The sequence below is a fragment of the Elephas maximus genome, chromosome 17 (genome assembly GCF_024166365.1).
Source record: "Elephas maximus indicus isolate mEleMax1 chromosome 17, mEleMax1 primary haplotype, whole genome shotgun sequence".
In the NCBI taxonomy this organism is placed as follows: domain Eukaryota; kingdom Metazoa; phylum Chordata; class Mammalia; order Proboscidea; family Elephantidae; genus Elephas; species Elephas maximus.
In genome coordinates, this window is record NC_064835.1 from 60991003 (window position 1) to 61010689 (window position 19687).

Here is a 19687-nt window from a genome sequence, read left to right on the forward strand (position 1 = left end):
CCCAAGGATGTCTGGGCTTCTTCACCCACGAGGACGTCTGCAGGGCCCCAGAGGGTAAAAGGGAGCAGCTTTAGCCCTACATTAGACAAGCCTCCTCCCTACTGTTGAAGTGAGAGACAAATTCCAGCAGTCTCCAGTGACCCCTGAGCCCCAGGGCAACTTTTAGCAACCCCGGAGGCCTCCCACTCCAGCTACAATGACACCTCGGCTAGCCCAGGAATACTACCTCATAATTTACACATCTCGACGTTAACGTACAAAGCCCAGGACAACCCAGAACAGAGGCCAATGCCAAGCCATGTCCAGTAACAATCCACATGCCCTCCATGAGCAACAGTAATAACAGCAAACACTTACATGGCACTTGCTCTGTGCCAGACCTTGTTCTAAAGGCTTTACACACATTAAGTCACCTAATCCTCACAAGAGCCCTATGAGGTAGCTCGTGCTGTTACCCCCGTTCTACAGAAAGGTGGCTTCAACTTGCCCAAAGTCACACAGATGCAAAGGGCCAAGCTGGGATTGCACTGAGTGGTCTGGCTCATCTGTGCTCTCTCATCCACTCAGCTAGGCAGATGGCAGCAGGTTCTACACAGGCCAATGGCCTTGCGGTGCATTCAGGCTGGCCATGGCCTATTAGAAGGCCACCTTCTACTCCGGTCTTACCCTGACACAAACATGAAGGGTAGACAGCGGAGAGCATGACCCATGGAGCTGACTGGCCAGAGGTCAGCGGAGGCAGCAGTCACGTCTCTGGACATTGTCATGCAATGTCCCATATGAGGCCCCCACCTAACTATTTTTCCAAAGGGAGAAGAAGAGGGCCAAAGAGCCTTGTTGCCACTCCATTCCACAGATAGATGTGGGTGTTTGCAAGGGGCAGCAGAGTTCCTGCACAGATGAGTAGAGCCTTCATTGCCTTGTTAGGAGGCTCTACTACACCTTCCTGGAGCATGAGGCCACATAGGCAGACAAGTGACCGCAGTTCTACAGAGGCCATTCTTAATCTATCTTCAATGTTTAAACTCTACAAGGCTTGTTGGAAATCTGGGTGATACTTCTCATCCTTTCTCTGTAGGTATTAAACCCTTAAAAAATCTACCAAGTTACATGGTCACCCTTTACTGAAGTCATGTAGCCCTTTGACTGATAGATAATAATCATTTTCGAGTGTTCGAGGACAGACAAAAACAATGATCGTTACCACAGACAAACATTTATTAAGCATCTCCTACCTGCTAGACCCCGTCCTGTGTGCTTTGCTGACTTGATCCCCACTATCATTTTGTAACACTTTTGTATCAGGATTGTGAGGGGCAGAGTTTGGATTCAAACCAAGGCTGGTCTGGCTCTAAAGCCAGGTCTTCAGAACCACCATCCTTACCTGTCCTGGGCCCCTTTAGTGTGGAACAGCACTCCCTGCTCTGTGGTTTCTTGGGTGACCCCAGGACCTTCGTTTCCTCTCTATCACATGAGAAAACTAGAAGAGAGGGTATGGAGTATCCGTGGAAAATGCAAGTATAACACTTTGGCCCAAACTTCCCTCCTTTCACCTTTGAGCTCTTGAACTCTCAAAACTCCGGAGTGAATGGCACATAGGTATGACACTGTATCCACCCAGAGTTTATTAGGGGCACTCAAAGAAGAGAGGGTTAATCACCTAATGACACAGCTTCCTAAACACACCGCTGGGGTCCACCCAGCCTCGGCAGGTACAGATGTGTTAGGGTGAACGGTGGCCAGAGGACACGGAAAGTCAGCAACAAAGAGCAGACTCATACAAAGACCATTTTCCTGGATTGGAAGGGAAGTGACGCGCTTTTCAGAATCCTGCCAATTTTCACCCACAGTATGTTTAGAAAGAGGGAGTGCTAGGCCCAAAGCCATGGGAGAAAGTCATTGAGAAGATACCAAGTATACACAAGACAGTGGAACAATGGTTAAAAAATATACAAAGAATCTTAAGAATCAATGTGCCTTGGGGTAATGTAATGGATTGAATTTTGTCTCCCGAAAATACTTGTCAACTTGGTTAGGCCATCTGTGGTTGTCCTCCATTTTGTGATTTTCCTATGTGTTATAAATCATAATCTCTGCCTGTGGTTAAAGGGGATTAGGGTGGGATGTAACACCTTTGCTAAAGTCACATCCCTGATCCAATGAAAGGGAGTTTCCCTGGGGTGTGGTCTGTACCACCTTATATCTTACAAGAGATAAAAAGGAAAGGGAAGCAAGCAGAGAGTTGGGGAACCTCATACCACCAAGAAAGCAGTACTAGGAGCAGAGCGAGTCCTTTGGACCCAGGGTTCCTGCATGGAGAAGCTCCTAGTCCAGGGGAAGACTGATGACAAGGACCTTTCTCCAGAGCTGACAGAGAAAGCCTTCCCTTGGAGCTGATACCCTGAATTTGGACCTGTAGCCTACTGGACTGTGAGAGAATAAATTTCTCTTTGCTAAAGCCATGGTATTTCTGTTATAGCAGCATTAGATGACTAAGACAAGTAACTAGTTCAAAATCCCGCTAAACACAGAGAGCTTTCAAATTTCTTCATCTTAGCCAGGTGTGAATGCGTCCTATCATTGAGAGGCTCACAACTTCTCTAAGTTCCAGCTTTAGTGGTTAGAAAGCTATTCTTCAATCTGAGACAAATCTGCTTTCTGATAACTTCTGCTAGTCTCCATTCTGTCAATTAGAATAAATCCAAAGCCAAAGCCACTGCCGTCAAGTCGATTCCGACCCATAGCGACCTCATTGGACAGAGTAGAACTGTCCCACAGGGTTCCCAAGGAGGGCCTGGTGGATTCTAACTGCCAACCTTTTGGTTAGCAGCCACAGCGCTTAACCACTATACAACCAGGGTTTCCTCCACTTAGAACAAGAATTGCTAAATACAAACTTGACTTCACATCAGAATCACATGAGGAACTTTTAAGTATAGTAAGAATTCCCAAGACCCACTCCAAACTAGCTGTATTGATACCTCTAGGGTTGGAGACTCAGACATTTTCCCCTATCCTTGAGCTGGTATCCACAGCACAGGACTCATTTCTTGGTCATGCCAGGGACGCTGGAATGGCAGGTCATGTTCTGGTCAACACTGTTGAAGGTTGTTTGACGACTTTTTTGCCTGGAGTCTTTCAAAGTCAGTAGTTGATTAAGATATTAGGCCAAGGGCGTCCCTGTGAAATAACCTTGTGTTGATCCAGGGTGCTGCTTCTCTTTAAACCTCTATCAGGGAGAAAGAAGCAAGGGAGGGGGCATTCCAGGCTGAGAAATAGAGGCAGGCTGGAGCAAAACCTGGTCAAGGCCTAGAGAGGAACTTACCTGCCTCGAGGTGAGGGTGTGTGTTAGAGAAAGAGATAGCAGTTTTAGATGAAATGTATTTAGCAATCCTGAGGAGATTAGAACTTCCTCATTGGGCAATTTTGGTCAGTTTCTTTTTTTCCATAACACACCCATCTGACATGCCTGCTTCCTCTACAGAATTGAGGATGGGGGCAGGGGAAGCCATAAATAGAAATTAACCCCACACTCTTTATGAAATAAAATAATACCGAGTAAGGGAAGTCCATCCCCTAAGTACCCGCATTCTCCAGACCAGCACTAAAAGAAGGGGAAATGGTGTCATGTTAACAATGCAATGCACGGAAGGAAGAGAAGACAACCCTCAGAGAGGCTCCATTTCAAAGTGTGGCATCAAGGTGGCCTGGGTGGGGCAGAGACAGTCTTAACCAGGTACCGGGAAGCTCTAGAAAGGAAGATCTGGAGGTGAGAGCTGGAAAGGACCTCAAGAAACTGAGGCCCATCAAGGAACAGCCTTAATCAAGGTCACACAATTGACACTAGAACCTAGATCCCCAGAGGTCTTACTCTATTGTCAAACACAATAAATGACAACCCTGATAGTCCAGAATGGCCCATCTCATAGGTCAATTTCAGTTAAATGGCTGGTAGCCACTGCCTAAATCCTGAGGCTACTCTAAATGGTCTCGGGGGCTACTGGCCCTGATCAAACTAATTATGTCTGTTGTTAGTGTCATCAAGTCAGCTCCAACTCACAAATGACCCCATGTACAACAGAACAAAACGCTGCCCTGTCCTGCTATCTAGAAGACAGCAATACATAACATTGACACGGTTTGTTATACAAAGTGCTACAAGTCCTTAAGAGGTTTAAAAGGAAAACAAGCAAGAAAATAAAACTTAAATTTCAACTTCTAAATAGATGAGATCCACATCATTCAACCCTTGAATCCCTGACCAGTGTTGTGACCCCAGCTTATACCATCTTATATAGCATCTATTGAACACCAACAATATATAAAGTAATACCGTGTACAGAAACAATTTAAAAATTAAGATCTCTGCTCTTTAGGAGTTAACAAGCTAGCATAGAACCTGGCTCACATTATAGACCCCAAAAATGTCTCTGGAGTGAATGGAGGAATGGATCTTGGTAGATAAGAAAGCTAAGTATACTGCAAGGCAGCCCAAGGAAGTGTCACCAGTATGAGAAAGCACCCTGTGAGACCTGTATTCAGGGGAGATTGCTTCTGGCCTAAAGTATCTTAGTGGATGAATCTGGACCTGAAGATGGCAGGGAGAGTATACAGAAAGGCTCAGAAGGAAAGCCTCAGGTCCTGGAAGGAGATAATGAATCCCAGGTATACCAGAAAGCTACTACTCACCCTCACTATATTATATTAGCTTCCTACTAAAATGTTTTCATTAGTATGATTTAATCCTTCCATTTTTAATCAAGGGAAGGAGGACCATAAAGATCATCCCACCATGTAGAGCTGCAGCGTCACTCACCGACTCTTCCATAGCCAGCCAATTCCCCACAGGGCTGAGTCTTAGGAGAAAGTTTGTCTGCCCAAACACACTGCTTCCTGCTGTAGGCCAAGGAGATTAAAATGACTGGTTCAAGGAGCACCATCCTTTTTGCCTGGACTTCAGGAAGCTCAGAGCTCTGTCATCAACTCCAGTTAACTCTTTTAGTCTAAGTTTTTTGGTAATCATCCTTGCCCATTTCATAACTCCTTGTTCTAGAAATCGTTTTACTGAAAGCTGAACCAAACCGCCAAATCCTTTCAGTAAGCAGGCAGGAAAATAAATAAGACATGAATGCGCAAATAGTCATAGTCCTTTGTGCAGGACACACCCTCCTAGTAGAGGGGTGAATTCACGCAAGCAAACTGGATAAAAAAAAGTACCTCCGCGAGCATACAGAAATCAGAGCCAAGGATGCAAGGACACCCTGAGGCACAGCTGGATTTCCTCTCTCCGCTCTTCGGATATTTCTGACTTAATGTCTACAACCTCCTCCCCAGGTGGTACTGGGTAAACACTAGCTAGTTTCTGCCTTTTTTTACCTTATCCTAGACCCTCCAAGCACACCAAATGAATTTCAGCTTTCTTAACACTCATGTTCTTGTCTTGAAGATACAGTCAGGTCACCAATATATCAAGCGAAGGCCCCAACCTGATCTCCTTGAAATTTATGGAAGACCACACCCTCTTGAAGTGAAGGCTTTTGACTCTTCCCGTCTGTTTTGTTAATTCAACCTTGATCAAAAACAAGGTCCCACTGCCATGGTGTTGATACTGATTCATAGCGACCCTAAAGGACAGAGTAGCACTGCCCCAGAGGGGTTTCCAAGGCTGTGATCTTTACGGGAGCAGATTGCCACAGAGTGACAGGTGGGTTCGAACTGCCAACCTTTCGGTTAGCAGCCGAGTGGTTGACCATTGCACAACCAGGGCTCCTTTCAAAACAAAGTCCCCCCAAAAAACCAAACCCCTTGCCATCGGGTCAATTCCGACTCACAGTGACACTACGGGACAGAGTAGAACTGCCCCATAGAGCTTCCAAGGAGCACCTAGTAGATTTGAACTGCCAACCTTTTGGTTAGCAGCCATAGCTCTTAACCACTACACCACCAGGGTTTCCGCAAAACCAGGTAGGGGGATACTATTCAGCAATAAGAATGCACCACCTACGACTATATACAACAATATGGATGAATCAACACAACGTTGGGTGAAAGAAATCAGACACAAAAGGGGACACGCTGTACAAGTCCATTTATGCTAAGGACAAAAATAGAGCACGCTAATCTATTAGAAGTCAGAATAGTGGTTCCACTTAGTGGTGGTGGGCAGGGATTGGAGGGTATTAGTAGAGGGTATTAGTACCAGTTACTACCAGAAATTGGCACCGGTACTGGATCTGGATAGTGTTCAACCTCCTATATGCACATTAAATACCAACTTTTTTTTTTTTTTTTAATGTAGGAGAAAAAAAGGCATGGGAACTTTCTAGGCCCTAACTTACTCACTGTTGTTTTTACTGCTGTTGTTGTTAGCTGCCGTTGAGTTGGTTCTGACTCATGGCGACTCCATGGGCGCAAGTAGAACTGCTCCATAGAGTTTTCAAGGCTATAATCTTTCAGAGGAGCCCTGGTGGCTGCTAACCAAAAGGTCGGCAGCTCAAATCCACCAGGGGCTCCTTGGAAACCCTATGGGGCAGTTCTACTCTGTCCCATAGGGTCACTGTGAGTCAGAATTGACTCAGTGACAAGGGTTTTTGGGGGTTGGTAACTTTTCAGATGCAAGCCACCAGGCCCATCTCCTGAGATGCCCAGGGACTCCCGAATTTACCCACTACACATGATCCACAGGGCAAATGAAATCAAAAGAGGACAGCCAGAGGTGTGAGCCATAATTTAAATTCAGCCATACAGAGCCTTCCAGTGACTCTGTGCTGACACATGCTTGCAACTTTGTTTCCAAAAGGTTTCATATTTTTTCCCTTATTCCTGTGCCATTGCTTTACCACAGTCTTTCACAAGGAAACCAAGGCTTGGAGAAGCCTCTTCAAACCACAGGCTAAGTCCTTGCAGACCCACAACATCCGGTGGCCAGTCAAGTGCCCTAACCTGGGGCACAGGTGTGCCCATCCTGGGAAAGCTGGCCAGCTCTCAAAGACTCCAGGTGGGAGGGCCAAAGAGCAGCAAGTTTATCCTGTGTGGTTGCCAACGCCAGACCAGATGTTTCCGATTAAAAAAAAAAAAGATGAGTTGAGGAAGAGACAAAGAGCAGGTCGGCAATTCCTTATGTCTCCTGTGCTTTTAAGCCAGCTTACCAAAATGAACAGGCCTGCTATAACACTTCCCTCAGATGGCACACAGGGACCCTCACTGTGGTCACCATGCCACCTCGGGAGATCCAGCTCTGACACGCACTATGCAGTCATAAGTGGCTCAACCCGGTGGGGCAGCAGGATAAGCGTGGGGCTGACCAGGGAGGCAGGGGGCCACTCCTCCCAGATCCTGTTGCACTGTCCTGAGTCACAGCGTTTCCTGTTCTTCCAGTTCTGCCTCTCAGCTGCATCAAGTTACAGTGAGACAGACTCAGGCCGTGGGGGTTCCTGTCAGCAATCCAGGACATGGGCATTTGGGATACCCATCCTGGGGTCTCCTTGTCCGCAGATATTCTGTTCGGACTGTGGGACAGTAGTGTGAAGAACAATACATCCCTGATGTATGTGACCCTGGCACACTTCATTTACAAGCAGATACTGATTGAGCACCAGCTGTGTGCCAGGGCTAGGCACTGAGGATACCAGAATAAAGGAGACACCAGTCTTTGTCTGCAAAGGGCTCAGTCTATTGGCGGAGGCAATTATGTCAACAAGCAATCACAAACAGAGGGTAAGGGCAGACAGTGGGCAGTTTGTTTCACTGTAATAACACCTGGATTTACAATCATTTAAATCACACACATCAGTACAATTTTGAGGGGGATTTGTCTTGAAAAGGTTAAAAACATGTATATGTTTGGCCCCCCTTCCCTGCCTAGAATTTTCTTCTCTGGCCTACCAAACTCCCACTCACCCTTCAGGGCCCAGCATAAATGGCCTCCCCCAAACCCCCCAGGAGATGATGCCAACACACTTTGAGCCTCTCGCCCACACTAGGCCGGAGGGCAGAAGGCACCCACTATCTGCACCTGTCTTCATATTTGTAACACCAGCAGCTATCTTGGTTCTCAAGACATGGTAGGCGCTCAAGAAATATTTATCCTTGATATTTACGATGACACCTGAGGGGCCATAGGAGTGCCAAGTAGAAGAGTGGGGAAAGCGACTTTAGGGAAGGGGATGAATGTGCTACTCTAGACCAGCCAGGTGCTCTACAGGGAGCCCTGGTTGCACAGCAGTTAAGCTATCAGCTGCTAACCAAAAGGTCGGCGTTTCTAACCCACCAGCCATTCCACAGGAGAAAAATGTGACAGTCTGCTTCCGTGAAGATTACAACCTTGGAAACCCTATGGGGCAGTTCTACTCTGTACTATACGGTTGTTACGAGTCAGAGTGGATTCAATGGCAATAGGTTTTCTTTCGGGTTTAGGTGCTCCATGTGACCTTGCTCTTCAGGTTGTGCCCTCACTTTATGGGGTCCTGGCAGCAGCAGCACCTCCTCCTGTCTACCAGGGTGTCCTGACTAGTAGCCCAGGCCCCCTAGGTGTCAAGTGCTGTCTTCCCCTGGACAGTCCCATACCAGGGACCACAGCCTGCCCCTCAGCCTCTTGCCCACTCCTCTCTGCTGCCAACTGGTCCACCTGCTGGGCTAAATCCCTGTGGATCTGTCCCTCTGCACCACGCCTGGCCCCAGATCTCTTCAGTCTGCCCCACACACAATGCAGCCAACGACCCAGTCCTTGGCAACCATGCCCACCATGGCTAGGGTGACCGTACATCCCAGTTTGCCCAGGATAATCTGTTTATGTCTAGGGTAGTGGCATAACTATTAATAACACCAGTTCCCATCAAGTCAAGTGGTGCAAATAGTTAACACACTCAGCTGCTAACCAAACGACTGGAGGTTCAAGCCTACCCAGAGGTGCCTTGGAAGAAAGGCCTGGTGAACAGCTTCTGAAAAATCAACCATTGAAAACCTTGTGGGACATAGTTCTACTCTGACACACAAGGGATCACCATAACTATTGATAGCAACCCCTTTCACTTTCAAAAGTGTGCAAATTGGACAATAAATTATAAGGCCAATCTATGTACAGATCACAAAGCAAAACCTTCCTTTATTTTTGGGCAACCTAAACCTGAAGGAAAAAGGAGCTTGCACAGCATAACTGTGCTGAAAAGGGACAGGATGGGTACCAGGAGCCTGGGTTCCAGCGTTGGGGCTTGTCCTGTGTAAACTTGGGCTGCTCCTTTCGTATACAGCACCTCAGTTCCTCATCCGTAAAAGGAAGTGTTGGGGCTAGATGATCCCAAAAGTCCCTTCCCAGCTCTGACACCTGATACATAACCCCAGGAAGGTGAAACACAACTGGCCATCTCCAGTTATACCAGGAGCCCTGCATTGGGGTTAAGGGAAGGGACTCTAGAGCCTGATAAATTTGAATTCTGGCTCTGTCACTTACTGCTGTGTGCCTTTAGGCAAGTTACCACCCCTTTCTGTGCCTCGGGATCCTCATCTGAATAATTGATAATAACAGTGCCTACCCTGGAGATCTGCTTGACCATGACCTGGGTTACTACAAGTAAAATGTGTGGACAGAGCCTAGCATTAAGTACTGTCCATGTTTGTTATCTTTAAAACCTTTGGGAGGTGAGGAGGAAGAAGAACTGATATGGCTGGAGGGTTGAGACATAGGGTAATCTGGGAGGAAGCAGGGAGCAGGAGGAGGAAGTCCCTCAAATAGGAAAGAAGGAAAAGTGGCAGCTTTAAATGCCCTCACTAATTAAAGCTATCAGGTGGTTTATCTGACTTGTGAAAATATCAGCAAGGAGAGCTTGGGAATCCAACCTTTAAAGGACATGGACAACCTCCAAGGCACAGATGCTGAGCTGAGGATAAAGAGAGGCAGGAAGGCTAGGTGGGTGGATCCCAAGGGCTCCCAGCGTCAGGTTCTTACCAAAGCCCTAGCTCACTCTCCTAATTAATATTGATATAAGTTTTTGCTGAGGTCCCTCCAGGGAAGGTATGTCAGGGAAATATTTACTAATCTGCACAGAAAAGTGCAAAAAGTATAACCACCCCCAAAATAGAGCAGCATTTTAGGGGAAGTGAGATTCTCTGGCTACTGGCCCTTTGGAACTCCTGACTTGGTTTGGATAAGACAAAGGATTTCCAGGGTGAGTTGGGGGTGGGGGGGTGGGGGGAGCGGGGTGTAGAGAGTGCAGGTTTGTCAAGGGTCCCAGGCATCCCAATGCCAACAGAAGAGAGCACACTCAACAGCCCAGAGTCTGTATATGAGGGGCAAAGAACCCTCTGCTGAGGCCCAAGATGGCTAGAAAACCACCATGCAATGTGCCGAAAGAACACATAGATGGTGGACGCTTTCAATCTGTCCAGAAGGTCCAGTTTCCTTCATGGGAAATTCTAAGGACAAATGGGACCAAAGCTAGCATGGTGTGGTACTGTGATTCTACAGCACAGGATCTCAAGTGGTTTCCCCAAGGGTAGCCAGAGCTGGAGGCAGATGTAAAGAGTGAACAAAGTATCTCACTGGCAAACTCTACAGCAAGAGAAAACAAATTCCCTGAAGTAAGAGACCTCAGCAACCCAAGCCTCTGCCTTCCTGCTCTCAGGGAAGGTATTGGTGGTCACAGGTTTGAGAAGAGGGTAGTGATGTGGCTTCTCCATAACATGGAGAAAAGGAGTTGGGACTAAAACTGTGATCATTCAGTACCAAAGCTGTGATCATTCAGTACAGCTGTGTCTTTCATGACTTGTCGAAGAAGGCTGCTTTAACCTGAGGTACACCAGCAAGCAAAATGTCCTAGAGACCTCTGAATGAGGACGTTACCTCCCCAGAGGGCCAGAAAGAACACAAATAAGACAAAGAGCTCAAGGATGGGCCTCCTATGCCCAGGAAAGAAAAGATGTGAAAAGTTGAGGGGGCAATGAGGATGCATCCTTCTTCCCCAGCTTCAGGAACTCTCCGCCCTCCGTTCTCCAGCCTCCTGCCTTCTCTGTCTCTGATCTAACCCAACAACCAACCAACCAAAAAAAAACTAAACCCAGTGCCGTCGAGTCGATTCCGACTCATAGCGACCCTATAGGACAGAGTAGAACTGCCCCCATAGAGTTTCCAAGGAGCTCCTGGTGGATTTGAACTGCTGACCCTTTGGTTAGCAGCCGTAGCATTAGCAACCAGAGAGAACAAATGAGCCTGAACATTGTTATCAGGTGGCTTCAAGTCGATTCCAACTTATAGCAACCCTGTGCACAACAGGGTGAAACAAAACAATGCTGAATCCTGCACCATCCTCACAAACTTGGCTATGTTTGAGCCTATTGTTGCAGCCACTTGTCAATCCATCTCATTGAGGGTCTTCCTCTTTTTTGCTGACCAACTGTTATGGATTGAATTGTGTCCCTAAAAAATGTGTGTCAAAACTTGGCTAGTCCATGATTCCCAGAATTATGTGGTTGTCCACCATTTTGTGATGTGAAGTGATTATCCTATGTATTGTAAATTCTAACCTCTAAGATGTTAATGAGGCTGGATTATAGGCAGTTATGTTAATGAGGCAGGACTCAATCTACAAGATTAGGTTGTATCTTCAGTCAATCTCTTTTGAGACATAAAAGAATGAAGCAGAGAGGAAAGGGACCTCATTACCACCAAGCAAGAAGAGCCAGGAGCAGGGCACGTCCTTTGAACCTGGGGTCCCTGTGCCGAGAAGCTCCTAGACCAGGGAAAGATTGATGACAAGGACCTTCCTCCAGGGCCAACAGAGAGAAAGCCTTCCCCTGGAGCTGGTAAATTTGGAGTTCTAGCCTCCTAAACCATGAGATAATAAATTTGTTTCTTAAAGCCACCCACTTGTGGTATTTCTGTTACAGTAGCACTAGACAAGTAAGACGCCAAGCATGATATCCTTCTCCAGGGACTGCTCCCTCCTGATAACATGTTCAAAGTATGTGAGACGAAGTCTCACTATCCTCCCTTCTAAGGAGCATTCTGGCTGTACTTCTTCTAAGACAGATTTGTTCATTCTTCTGGCAGTCCATGGTCTATTCAATATTCTTCACCAATACCATAATTCCAATGCATCAATTCTTCTTGGGGCTTCCTTACTCATTGTCCAGCTTTCTCATGCATATGAAGCAATTGAAAACACCTCGGCTTAGGTCAGGCACACCTTAGTCCTCAAAGTGACATCTTTGCTTTTTAACACCTCAAAGAGGTCTTTCGCAGCAGCTTTGCCCAATGCAATACATCGTTTGATTTCTTGACTGCTACTTCCATAGGCTTTGATTGTGGATCCAAATAAAATGATATCCTTGACAACTTCAATCTTTTCTCCTGTTTATCATGATGTTGCTTCTTGGTCCAGTTGTGAAGATTTTTGTTTTCTTTACGTTAAGGTGTAATCCATACTGTGGTCTTTGATCTTCATCAGTAAGTGCTTCAAGTCCTCTTCACTGTCAGCATGCAAAGTTGTGTCATCTGCATATCGCACATTGCTAACAAGTCTTCTCCATATAATGCAGCTTCTCGGATTATTTGCTCATCATACAGATTGAGTAAGTATTGTGAAAGGATACAACACTGATGCACACCTTTCCTGGCTTTCAACCACCCAGTCAGTATTCCCTTGTTCTGTTCAAATGACTGCCCCTTGGTATAAGCACAGCTTCCTCATAAGCACAATTAAGTGTTCTGAAATACCCATTTTTTGCAATGTTATCCATAAATTATTATGCTCTACACAGTCAAGTGCCTTTGTATAGTCACTAAAGCACAGGTAAACACCTTTCAAGTATTCTCTACTTTCTGCCAAGATCCATCTGACATCAACAATGAAATCCCTCATTCCACGCCCTCTTCTGAACCCGACTTGAATTTCCGGCAGTTTCCTATCAATGTACTGCTACAACCACTCTTGATTGATCTTCAGCAAAATTTTACTTGTGTGTGAAGTTAATGATATTGTTCAATAATTTCCACATTCTGTTGGATCACCTTTCTTTGGAATGGGCACAAATATAGATCTTTTCCAGTCGGTTGGCCAGGTAGCTGCCTTCCAAATTTCATGGAATAGACCAGTGAGAATTTTCAGCACTGCATTCATTTGTTGAAACATCTCAATTGGTATTCTGTCAATTCCTAGAGCCTTGTTTTTTGCCAAAGCCTTCATCGGTTCTGGATCACCTGCTACCTCCTGAAATGGCTGGACATCAACCAATTCTTTTTGGTGCAGTGATTCTGTGTATTCCTTCCATCTTCTTGTGGACACTTGTTTTTGGATGCTTCCTGCATCACTCAATTTTTTGTCCATAGCATCCTTCAATATTGCAGCTTGAGGCTTGAATTTCTTCTTCAGTTCTTTCAGCTTGAGAAATGCTGAGCAGGTTCTTCCCTTTTAGTTTTCTAACTCCTGGTCTTTGCACATTTTATTATAATATTTTTCTTTGTCTTCTCAAAGCCACCCTTTGGAATCTTCTGTTCAGGTCTTTTACTTCATCATTACTTCCATTCACTTTAGCTGCTTTACATTCAAGAGCAAGTTTCAGAGTGTCTTCTGACATCCATTTTGGTCTTCTCTTTCTTTCCTATCTTTTTAATGACTTTTTGCTTTCGTCATGTATGATGTCCTTTATGTCATTCCACAGCTTGTCTCATCTTCAGTCATTACTGTTCAACGTGTCAAATCTATTCTTGAGATGGGTTCCAAATTCAGGTAAAACATACTGAAGGTTGTATTTTGGTTCTTGTGGACTTTAATTTTCTTCAGCTTGAACTGGAACTTGCATATGAGCAACTGATGGTCTGTTCCGCAGTTGGCCCCTAGCCTTGTCCTGATTGATGATACCGAGCCTCTCCAGCCACAGAGGTAGTCAATTTGATTCCTGCGTATTCCACCCAGTGAGGTCCACACGTACAGTCACTGTTTATGTTGCTGAAAAAAGGTATTTGCAATGGGCCTGAACATATATACCCTAAAAGAAGCGCTTTGGAATTACCCGTGTTGAAGGAGGTCCTCTCTTTGTTCCTGACTGGATGACTACTGCAGCAGAGTAACTAGCAGTGTACCTTTCTTTTTTTATACAATAATATTTAACAACAGAAAGCGCTGACTTGTACCATATACAGCTCTAAGAACTTCACACATATTAACTCTCTCTTTAATCCTGACAACAACCCTATTAAGGTGTTACTCAAACACTCTTCCCATTTTACAAGAGGAAGAAACTGTGGTCTAGAGAGGTTAAGAAACTGGCCCAAGCCCGCACCACTCTTTAAGTGGTGAGCCAGGATTCAAATCTGGGGAGCCTGGCCCAGAGCATCTGTGCTCAGCATCTTACCACACAGCCTCTCCAAATGACTGCTGGCTTGTCCCTCGGTGGGTGTCACTGGCAGCTCTCTTCTCCTCCCCAGTAATGAAAGCTCCCAGGCTCACATTTAGCCAGCTCTCACACCTGTCTTGTTCGGAGGCCTGGCCAATGCCCAGCCTCCATGGAAACCTCCGCACTGCCAGAGGGGAACTGGGCAGACTTCTCTTCCACTAGCTTCCTGGAGAACTTGTACCAAGCACATTTTTCTAGTTGAGGAAAGAACAACTGGAAACCTACCCTTCATCCAGGGACCATGGACATCTGCTGAGGGTTCTGGTGAGCGTCATCACCTTTTATAAAAGTTCATTTCCCACCATGATGTGGCACACTTTGGCGAGGTGAGGAGCCCTGGGTTCCTGTCCACTTGGGGCTACTAACTAGCTGTATGACAATCAGCAATGCACTTGATTACTGGGGGGTGAGGGAAGGTTATGTACTACTAAAGCAGGGTTTGTCAACCATTTGGGGCTGGATAATTCTTTGTTGTGGGGACTGTCCTGTGCGTTATAGGATGTTTAGCAGCATCCCTGGCCTCTACCCACTAGATACCAGTAACAATCTCCCATCTTCACTTTGCTACAACCAAAAATTTCCCCAGACATTGTTAAAGTCCACTGAGAGGTAAAATTGCTCCTGGTCGAAAGCTACTGTAAAACGAATATTAAAAAGCATAGGCTTTGCCCCTATAAATTTGGGTAGAGTGGACATTTCTGCTTTTTGTTATACCCTGGGAAAGCCTCTCACAAGACTTATCCAGGACAAAACGTCAACAATGCAAGGTTAAGAAAGCCTGCATTAGAAGCAAGCGGAAGCATGTGATCAGTGGATCTGAAGACACATCCTGTGAATTCTGGGATTTGGTTGGCCCACCCCCACTGCTACTGCTTTGAAAAGGCCAGGACAGACAGCACATGGTGTTGGAAAACAAACCAAACTTGCTGACTTCAAAATTCAACAATGATAATGAAGAACGTCTTAGCAAGAGTTGGTCTTTTAAACCGGAAGTATCTGAACAAAGAAAGCCAGTTTTCTGGGGCTCCTGAGTTCTTTTCATACATCAGATCTCCTTACTCCAGCTGCCAGATTTTTTCGAGAAAACTGTGTGGTTTGTGTTGCTTTTATGACCCCCTGGAAAAGGGTCCCTAGCTACCCCCCAACTCCTCAGGATGCTGGAAAAGTTTGACTTTGAAAAGGGATGTAAAAAAACTTGGCTTTGGCTAAGGAACCTCAGTGGGAACTTTAATTCATTCACGGGCAAAGAAAAATGTGCCTCTTAGCACTCCTTGATAGAAGATTGGCAATACAAAACAAACGGGCGGTTAGTGAAAGCAACAAAATATTCCTACTGCCATCGGTTGTCTTCTGAGCAACAAAAGGACAGTATTATACTAAGACGTTACAAGCTGAACAAATGAGACAAGTTGTACAGGTCAATGTCAGTAAACCCAGTCAAGAAAAATCTGAATGAGGTCTTAATCAGTGGTTCATTCCAGGTACTTAAATCCCTTATCTGGAGCATACGGCACACAGTAGATGCTCAAAACATATCCAGGATCCATTCAGGCCCCTAACTCCCCACAAACCCATGGTAATGCACCTTCTTTCGACTGCTTGCAGCCCTAGTTAATTATACACCATCCTTTAGTGCCTGTAAATTATTTTCTTGGGAGCCTTATCTCTCCAGACAACTGAAAGATGTCTTAGCTTCCATTTCCCACATAGCACCGAGGAGCTTATATTCATAGCAGATTCTCAAGAAAACATAACCATTCTTATCTATCTTGATTCTTGAGGGCTCCATTGAATCTTTCTGCTTCTAAGGTATTCTCCTCTCTTGAGTCCAGAGTTGAAAGCCACCCCTTGCTTATACAGCAAGGAGTCTAAGTGAACTATCTGCATTTCAGGATTGGAGTAAAAATATGTTTACGTGTGTTAAAACAATTTGGTCAATGGCTAAAAGAAGGGGTGTACACATAACCTCACCCTGATTCTCATTCCTAAGAGACAAAATCCCGTATCTTGTATTAATTACACCTCAATTAACAGAAAGAATCCTCTGTATTTCCACAGACAGGACACAAAGCACTGAACCTGCTGGAGGACAGGAAGTTCCCTCTCTACCTCTACCTCTTTCTCTCTCAGGATCAGCCTCATCCTCAGGCCATGCGTTGATTTGATGAAAGAATATGCCTGCGACCTATCCATCCCGTCCTTCAGCCCAGGACTAGCCTTCCCCCCAGCTGCCTCCCATCTTCCCCTGCTCCCTGCAGCCCTCACTTGTCCTGGAAAGTTCCCTCTTTCATTCTTGCACTTACTGAGCACTTGACCAGTGGCTAGAAACTGTGGCTACACAGGTGAACAGACAGCATTCCCCCTGCCCTGAGGAAGGAACCCAAACTGAAAACTATCAACTGTAACGTATGGCCAAAAAAACCAACCCTGTTGCTGTCGAGTCTATTCCAACTCACGGCAACCACATGTGTTACAGAGTAAAACTAGTCCATAGGGTTTTCCTGGCTGTAATCTTTACTGAAGCAGATGGCCAGGACTTTCTTCCACAGCACCACAGGGTGGATTTGAACTGCCAATCTTTAGGTTAGTAGTTGAGCGTGTGTGGCAGAATGAAACAAATGTCAGGAAAGGCTCAAGCACAATCATATGGGCACGCTGGAGCAGGGAGGAGGCAGAAAGAAGCTTGAGAGGAAGTGGCATTTGAGCTGGAAGGAGGTCAATGAAAAAAAGTCAGGCAGAGTGTTAGGGCCACAAAAAGGGCAAGGGCGAAAGAACATAGTGTGAACGAGTACGACATTTAGAAGAATGGTGATTCACGTCTTTGGAGACTGAAAAAATGGAGAAGAGGAGGCTGGGGGGGGTGGTGGAGCAGGAGCAGGGGGCGTTCAGTAGCCAAGGTCTTGCAAGCCTTCTGAAAAGATCGAATCTGGTTCCAGAAAGAGACTGGAAACAGGGAAACCTGTCAGGAGATCTCTGAAGTAACCCAGGGACCAGTTGGTAAGAGTGTAGCAATCAGAAAGGAAAGTCAGTGAAAATGAGTCCAGGGTGCCCAGCCAGGATGGACAGAGGGTACTGGTGCCATTAATCTAACCAAGAGGGGAGCTAGTTCCATTTCTGGACATGCTAGGAAGGGGTGCTGACCGCATCCATGAATGGACTCAGACACAGATTGTGATAAAGCTCACTGATGCTCCCAAGAGGCTGGCAAGCATGTGGTCAACAGTATGGTGCCCTGGAGCCCAACTGCATGGCTTCAGTTCTCACTTCTTACGAAATAGCTAGTGACCTTGGCCAGGTTATTTTCTCCATTCCTCAGTTTCCTTGCCTGTAATAAAAAGGATGATAATAATTATACCTACCTCACAGTGTTGCTGTGAATGTTAATCAGCTAATATATGTAAAGAGCTTAGGAATAACTCCTGGTACATCCAGTTGTTGTTGACTTCAATTCATGGCACCCCTATGTGTGTCAGAGTAGAACTGTGCTCCACAGGGTTTTCAATGGCTGTGACCTTTCAGAGGCAGGTTGTCAGGAGTTTCTCCCAATGTACCTCTGGGTAGACTTGAACTTCCAATCTTTCAGTTAGCAGCTAAGCATGTTAACCATGTGTACCACCCAGTGATGCCTGGTACATAGTAGATGCTGTTTGTTTGTTCAAGTTCCAAAGTATCAATAGGCAAAAGTGAGCAACTAGCCCTTACTCTCATCCTAATGGCACAAAACGCAGGGCTTGTCCAGCAGAAGACCAGTCATCCCAATGGGGTCAAGCCTTCTGTGCCCTGAGACTACAACCCAGAACATGTAAGATAATACCATCACATGGGGATTTCAGAAGAGTCCAAATCAAGGAAGGCCCTTTAAAAGGCTAAAACGCAAGCTTGTTTCATCCTCTTCTCAACTCTCCCTTCCAGCAAGCAAACTTGAAAAGATGCTTCCAAGTTATTCCCCTCTCTCTTTCCCTACTTCCTATCTAACTTCCCCTGGAATTAAACAGCTTTGCTCACTGAAGCCTGGAGTCAAAGCCCCTGATTCTGACACCTGGTCAGTTTCAAGGCCTGACTCGACTCTGCCCCTATTGGTCATTTAGAGGAAATGCAGCCAAGTACCCCCTTGACAGACACTTCACAGTCTGAAAGGTATCTGCAGTGTAGAGAGGAGCCTGCAAGAAACCCATTTCACATTGTTGCGCTTGGCCATCACAACTGTGTAAAATGGACAAAGCTGCTGTTATCATCTGACAAAGAGAAATCTGCGGTCCAAAGGGGCAAAGTGACTTGCTTAGGGTCCAATGGTTAATAAGCTACAGGAAAGGAAACAGAACTCATTTTCAGATACCCTGGTTCCCTTTCCACTATGGGGCCAAAAAGACGATCCTTATTCCAGGCCACGTGGGTCCTAATACGGTAAGCTTGCAAACGCATTAAGATGTCTTGGAGCGACATTTACCCAACTGATAAATCCTCCCTTGGATTAATGAGCCCCCACTTTTAATTTAGGATTTGCCAAGAGATGACAGCCTTCCCCAAGAGTTAACTTACTTGTCAGGCAGAGAAGCCCAGAAAGGTTGCCAACATCCTGCTGGCTCACAGACACGTCTTGAAATAAAGTTTCAAATGAGTTAGAGTAAACTCAGGAATGAGTTAGAGTAAACTACGTTCATCAACAGAGTAAAACTCAGCTAAACCAGCTGCCCTCCTCCCGTCTGAGGCTGAGTCATGTCATGCTTTATTTGGGTGGTTATCTTCCGCGGCTCGGGCATCAAGAAGATAACCCATCATCCTCTCGGGACCTCCACCGTGGGAATACGAGCAGGTCGCCTCACGAATGATAAGGTCTAGACATTTTCCCAAAAACGTGTTCTCATCAGACGCTGATATTTCAAGTACGTGTAACTGAGCAACGCTCAGTCTTTGCCACACAACTCTGCCCCCTCCCGACCCCTCCGCCCCCAACCCATCCCCTCCCTCAAATCCTAGCGCGAGCCGGCCCGGCCCCACCCCCACATCACACGCCGAGGCACCCGGAGGGAGACTCCCGGCCCGGCCCGAGGCTCTTTCTTATGTAAATGGCCAGGCGGAGGTGAAAGCTCGGGGTTGAGATATCCTTGAGTTAGGTGAGCAGATAGGTCCGGCCCTAGGGTAGGAAAAAGCTCGTTTTCGGAACGACAAAAATCTCAAGGAACACAGGAAAGGGGGTTTGGTCCTCTCCGAGTAACTTTCGGGAGCGAATGAGAAAGGAACATCCAAAGACCGCCCCCCACTTGGAGGCGGGTTCCCGGGACGCGAGGCGGGGCGGTCC

General features: G+C 46.1%; 1 protein-coding gene across 2 annotated transcripts in view; it reads right to left on the bottom strand.

Annotated features, from left to right (window-relative positions):
• The window catches only part of HK2 (hexokinase 2), a 75634-nt gene that overhangs the window by 54776 nt on the left and 1171 nt on the right, over nucleotides 1-19687 (bottom strand). The window lies entirely within an intron of this gene.